The sequence below is a fragment of the Nicotiana tabacum genome, chromosome 12, assembly GCF_000715075.1.
Source record: "Nicotiana tabacum cultivar K326 chromosome 12, ASM71507v2, whole genome shotgun sequence".
NCBI classification, from domain to species: domain Eukaryota; kingdom Viridiplantae; phylum Streptophyta; class Magnoliopsida; order Solanales; family Solanaceae; genus Nicotiana; species Nicotiana tabacum.
This window is the reverse complement of record NC_134091.1, coordinates 96,107,446-96,114,364: the sequence shown is the minus strand read 5'-3', so window position 1 is coordinate 96,114,364 and position 6,919 is coordinate 96,107,446. Positions and strand designations below refer to the sequence as shown.

General features: G+C 36.5%; 1 long non-coding RNA gene across 1 annotated transcript; it reads right to left on the bottom strand.

The window, feature by feature from the left end:
* Positions 1-781: 781 nt before the first annotated feature.
* Positions 782-2,606, bottom strand: LOC107813898 (uncharacterized). Its single transcript, XR_001654450.2, has 2 exons — positions 2,286-2,606; positions 782-1,027 (listed from the first exon to the last, which is right to left on the bottom strand). It is a non-coding gene; the product is annotated as an uncharacterized LOC107813898 (long non-coding RNA).
* Between the last annotated feature and the right edge of the window lie 4,313 nt (positions 2,607-6,919).

Sequence of the window (6,919 nt, the reverse complement as noted above, 5' to 3'; positions counted from 1 at the left end):
TCTATTTGTTTTTTGTGTGAGAAATCAAGTCACGCGTATTTATACACAATTAATAACATTTTATTATTGTTAAGATTGTTTGGCGAAAGTCGTGCAAACGCATAGCTCGATTTATTTTGGGATCGCAATTATGTCACGCAAACATATACATAATCACAATAATAAATTAAACCGCGCCTAAAGCATTCTACGAGTATTCATGAGTTAATTGGTTTCCTAAGTTCGAGGATTAAAATGAAAGGTTCTAACCTTATGGCATTAATCGATAAAGATTAAAATACAAGTTTGGGTGTACATATGCTACTGAAGTGCTACCACTGGTTGAAACTTGATTGTTGCAATTCGTGAAGGAAACACGCAATGTTTGAATTAAGGGAAACAATTTTAGTTTGTTAAGGAGGGCAAGGTGAAGCAACCGGTTGTGTTTTATTTTAGGAAAATCAATTAATGAGTTAATCATATTGGTTAGATATTCTATTGATTAATAATTAATTAAAAGCTTTGGGTCATCTAATTAGAACCCTAGATGAAGACGTCAAACAGGTCAAAATGTGAAGCAGATATGAGTCAGAACGAAGCGTATGGCATCCCAACCCTTCTACGATGGTGTGATTGCTCATGCGATAAGGCAGGTTTCCATATGGGCTTAAAATTGAGCCTGAATACATGTAGTGTCCAATGTTCACTTTACTCTAAATTGATTAAATAGCCTCGTTTGGGACAACTAGTCAGTCCAATAACTTTTGAACACTAAACATGGACTTTCAGTTGGATTTGCACACATCAGAAGTCACGAAGTTAATTACAAAAATATTAATACATGATTATCCAAGTTTAAATATCACAGCACTGATAAAAAATCATAAAGAAAACATAATTGAAATTCTAGCTCATACTAACAGCCACTTCTATTGAACCAAGCACCTTCTATTTTCTGGAATCAAACAATATTACAACACATAGGCTTCGCATAATTAACTCATTTCTCCACAAACTTTGGATTTCAACGTGAAATCCGTAATTCAACCTTCATCCTCATGAGTTAAAGACGTCAACAGTAAACAAATTCAATTCAAAAATTTATGAACTCATAAATGCTTGACTAACAGTATGTTTTAATGTACTAATATGATGACTAATACATGTTTCTTTAAGATGAGTGGACTATCAGCGACAACTAACAAGTATGTGAGCAATTTCAATCCAATTACCACTAAACAAACATGAATTGATGCTAACAGAGGAACAAATAACAGATCTAGCAGACAAGCACAAAAAGTTTCGGAAATTAAACATAGTCATGGAATCAAACAATCCAAATCTTAATTTGCACAGTCAAAGGGAATTACAAATGGGGTTTTGACATATTCGGCAGCAGAAACAACAATTAATGACCAAATAAAGGCCTGAAGAAGAAAAATGAAGAAATTCAGCTATAATTTGAACAGCAAACAGCAACAGAACCAGCAAACATCCTCAATTTCCAATCTAATTATCAACTTGAAACCCTAGAAAATATTGAACTAAATCAACAGAACTTAGAATCACTTTTTGAAGCCTTATTTTTTTGCTTTGATTTTCTGGAGTTTTTTGTTCTTCAGGTCTGAAATCTGAATCCCAAGTTTCAGACTGCTTCTAAACGTGAGAGTGAATAGGTGACCAAAGTGTGAAGGAAGATTCCCTTTTATAACCAATTTCAACAGCTTTCAGTTATTTCTTTTTCTTTTTAATCCCTCTATTTTCTGTTTATCACCCCTCAGTCCTCAATACTTGACCTATTGGAAGTGTTCCTTTACTAACACACCCCTATCCCTTATTTCTGAGAGCTTCCTAATTAGTTAACTAAAATATTCTTTAAATTTTATTTCCCTTAGCCCCCCCCCCCCCCAGGCTTTTGTTATTTACTACTTCTTTGTTTACCCCTTCCAGCAATCCTTCCTTTTAACTGCTTCTTTTACTTTTTTTTTCCTTTTTGTTTACTGTCATTTTATATGAAATGAACCAAGCAGGCCTGGGCCTTTCAATCAAAACCTCATGAATTTTGGGGCCCAATTCCGTGATTCTTACCAAATCAAATCATTAATTAATGTTCAATATGGCAGAATTGATTAGATTAAAGCCAATTAACTAATTATATGTATCACTTAACAAAATTGAATGGCACAATCATATAATTAATATTCAAATAAATATCGCAATTAAACCTAAACTAAGAGACATAATCATGAAACTTATACACCTAAACTAACATCTCAGTAATAAGGAGCATACGGAGAAGAAATTACCTAATGATCTCCAGACGAGATGCCAAAAGGAATGACTCCATAGAGGTCTTGGTCATTGAGACCTATCTAATGATATAAGTATTGAGGTATATCAAGCATCAATGATCGAGAAAAGTGGGAAGGGGCCAAGTGGGTTACGGTTTGGATGAAGATGGTGATAAGATGAAAATTGTATTTGATCTTGGTGGGATGGTGTAGAGGAATCTATTGGTGCCGGTTTGGGGTCGATTGGTTAACTCCGGCCGGCGGAGATGATTTCCGATAGGCGGTCTATGGCGGAGAGAGGCGGAGGGGAATGGGGTGTGAGAGATGTGTCTTTGGGGGGGGGGGGGGTAGGGGGGAAGGGGGGTTGTCAGATAGTTATTAGTAAAATGAAGGTGAGCTCCCGACCGTCTGATTGAATGAGATGAAGGGCTAGGATTAATTAGAACAAAACGGCATCGTTTTGCTTAATGAGGACTTTGGACCGGGTAGGGATGGAGATCTAGGCTGGAGCAGAGTGAGGAGTAACTGGGCCACCGATTTCGTTTGGCCCAATTTGAAAATATGTGAACCATTAACCCTTTTCTTTTCTTCTTTGTTAAATCTTTTAAAGTTAACCTCTATATAGAAACTCAAATTAAAACTTTTGCACATTTAACCCACTTAGTCCATTTTATCCAACAATCAAAGTAAACTTTCATTGAATTACTAACTAAAAAAATTGTAAAGAAAAATTACTAATATTTTTTTTGTGATTTTATGTTTTAACAATGCAATTAAATCATGCAATTATGATCTAAAGATGTGAAGATTAAAATATAAAATATTATTTTTCATTTTTATGATGTAAAACATGTTACTTAAAATGCACGAAACACAAATATGCGCAAAACAAATCAAATAAAATATAGAACAATTCCCAAATTTCAAAAAAAGTAATAAAAGCTATTTTGGATTATTTTAGGAGTACTTTAGGCATAGGACAAAAATTACGTGCTCACGATCCTCTTTGCTCGAGAACATGAAGAGTTTTCGGAAAAAGATAAAGTATGCAATCATGAGCTATTTTAGCCTGTTTGATACTCCATCAGAAGCATTTTGGAATGTTTTGACCGAACCTTGATTCGGAGGTTGCCTACAAATCCTTGGCTATAAAGGAATCAGGCCCGTGTAGTTCTAGAAGTTTTGGTAGCTGGGACTACCGAAAATTTGTGATTTCAACTACAGTTGCTGCTGTTACTGCTTGTTGAACTCCATATTACACCAAAAATCAAAATAAGCTAGACGTGCCTATCAGTTATGAGTTAAAACATGCCTATCTATAAGTCTTTTGAAGCTTGGTCTTGAGCCTTTACTGGTCCTCCATGCAGACATTGATATGAACCTTGATTCTTGCTAGTTGCAGGTGCTAGTTCACTCTTCTACGGCTTCTTTCAATCAAAACTGGAAATGCAATGCTCATGACTTCAATCATGTCTTGAGCAATCCACATATTTTCATCCTCTTTTGCATTTTGGATTCACTTCTTTTTCTTTTCTTTTCTTTATTCTGGATTGAGACTTCTTCTTTTGGTCATCTCGAACCATGTGCCTCGAGGTAAAACCTGCTCAGACACCAAAACAAACAAACGAAAAAAATATTTATGCCCCAGTTTTCACTAGAAAAATTTCGTGAGCTATCGTAACAAAATTCTAAACCACTTATTTATTAAAAGCAATAAAGTGTCGGGAATGGTGTACCCTGAAGAATCGTGATTTTTTTTCGGGGATGATATTCCTTTATTATCAAAATGGTGTCTCAACTAAGGATTGATGTACATTGTATTGGAGAAATACGGCGAGGGAATGGTGTACCCTATATTAACAATGATATTAGGGAGTGGTATACCCTACATTTAAGATCAATCAATTAGGGAGTGGTGTACCCTATGTTGAAAAACCTAGGTAGGGATAGGTGTATCATATACCAGTAAAGTGACTAGGGAATGGTGTTCCCTATATTTGCAAAGATTATGAGGGAGTGGTGTATCTTGCATTTAAGATCAATCAACTAGGGAGTGGTGTATCCTATATTAAAAAGTATCAGGGAGTGGTGTACCCTACGTTTTAGCTCAATTAACAAGGGAGTGGTATACTTTTTGTTGGATCATACAACTAGGGATTGGTGTACCCTATACGGGTAAATAGACTAGGAAATGGTGTACCCTTATGTCTAAAGATATTCATCAACTAGGAAGTGGTGTACCTATGTTGGTAAAAGATTAGGGAGTGGTGTACCCTATATTTCGAATGATATCAGGGAGTGGTGTACCCTATATTTTAGATCAATCAACTAGGGAGTGGTGTACCCTATATTAACAAAGATATTAGGGAATGGTGTACCCTACGTTTAAGCTCAATCAACTAGAGAGTGGTGCACCCTATGTTGGAAAACACATCTAGGGATTGTTTTGTACCCTATACTAGAAAGTATGTCAGGGAGTGGTGTATCTTGCATTTAAGTTCAATTAGTAATGATATCAGGGAGTGGTGTACCCTGTATTTAAGAACAATTGGTAATGATATCAGGGAGTGGTATACCCTGCATTTAAGCTCAATCAACTAGGGAGTTGTTTACTCTATGTTGGAAAACACAACTAGGGATTGGTGTACCCTATACTCGAAAGGATGTCAGGGAGTGGTGTATCATGCGTTTAAGCTCAAATCAACTAGGAAGTGGTGCACCCTATGTTAGAAAACACAGGTAGGGATTGATATACTCTATACTGGTAAGGAGACTAGGGAGTGGTGTACCCTATGTCTAAAATATCATCAACTAGGGAATGGTGTACCCTACGTTAGAAAATACAGCTAGGGATTGGTGTACCTTATACTGGTAAGGAGACTAGGGTGTTGTTTACCCAATTTCTAGGAATGATATCAGGGAGTGGTGTACTCTGCATTTTAGAAAATACAGCTAGGAATTGGTATACCCTATACTAGTAAGTAGACTAGGGAGTGGTCTATCCTATGTCTAAAATATCATCAACTAGGGAATGGTGTACCCTACGTTGGAAAATATAGCTAGGGATTGGTGTACCCTATACTGGTAAGGAGATTAAGAAGTTGTGTATCTTATGTCTAGCAGTGATATCATGGTGTGGTGTACCTTGCATTTAAGTTCAATCAATAATGATATCAGGGAGTCGTGTACCCTGCATTTAAGATCAATTAGTAATAATATCACGGAGTGGTGCACCCTGCATTTAAGATCAATCAACTAGGGAGTGTTGTACCCTATGTTGAAAAATGAAGCTAGGGGTAGGTGTACCATATACAATCATGATTTTGAATGTGTTTGTTATTTTTTTAATAGTAGAGAATTTGTAAAATGAGGGAAAGAACTTTGAGAAGACTTCCCTATTTGAGAGTTTTTGTTGTTGCAGATCTATTTTTAGTCTCCACGCGATAACCTTTTAGTGGCACCTGATTGTTGCAAGGTTATTTTTCCTATATTGTTCGTTTCCTGGTTTTCAACAAAGAACAATCGACAGTTTAAAACGGTGGTTGGTTTTGTGTCCTTGAGTGTTTCAGTCTCTTGATCTCGGCCCATCTTCTTTAATGATTTCAACTGCAACTGGTTGTTTCCTGAATACCAACTGTATTTTTGACCCCGGAGAACCTTTAGCCTTTCAAAACTTTGTCATGACGGTTGGTCGTGTGGGACTTAACCTTTTCAAAAAAAATTTTCCCTTGTGGGCATTTCACTTTTGACTTCGTTCTTCCAAAGTTTTCAATTTCAGAGCATTAGTGAATCTTTGGCTTTCCAAACTTTTCCATGACCATTAATCGTGTGAGACTTAACCTTTTTAACTTTATTTCGCCTTTATGGGCACTTCAATTTGAGTTCCTTCATCCAAAGTTTTCAATTTCAGAGCATCGGCCAGTCGGAATCGACTCGATTCCTTTGCCGAGGCTGAGTGCCTTTTGAATATATCAACTCGCTTCAAACGAGAACCTTGCAATTGGTCTTGCCATCTTTTCTTTGCCTTATTTTGGAACAATGTTACGCTGAAAAAGATTCAAATAAAAACAAACAAAGGAATAGAGAATGAGTTTAAAACAAGAGGTGTCTCTTTCAGGGAAAAAGAAAGACAGACTTATTTGGGAGTACATGCGAATTTCAATGAACATGACATGACTTTTAAACTAGATGCTTGATCTGTGTAAACCATCCACTCTTAGAAACTCATCATAACTATTGCCTTAAAACCAAGAAACCTTGCCTATGACTGTGTTAGTGCCATGGATGCGTGGATCTTCTATTCGATCAACAATGGCCTTTGCGGGTTTTCGCTAGCTGACCTCTCTCATTTCTCTTCTCGCCATCGCCTTATAATACCCCTTATGGGATTTCACTAACAAAACTCTCATTTTTATTTTCTCTACTCACTATCGCCCTACAGTGCCCGTGAGGGTTTTCACCAATAGGACTCTCTCATTTTATTTCTCTCATTTGGTTGCATTAGATCCAAGTAATGGTATTCTCCAATTCTCTAACATTCTCGCTGATTGATCGGAAGGACTTGAAAAAAATTTGGGTAAAAAGAATTTGGATTGAATTATAACTTTTGAACCTTTCGGGCGAAACCGTCGCCGAACCATTATAACATC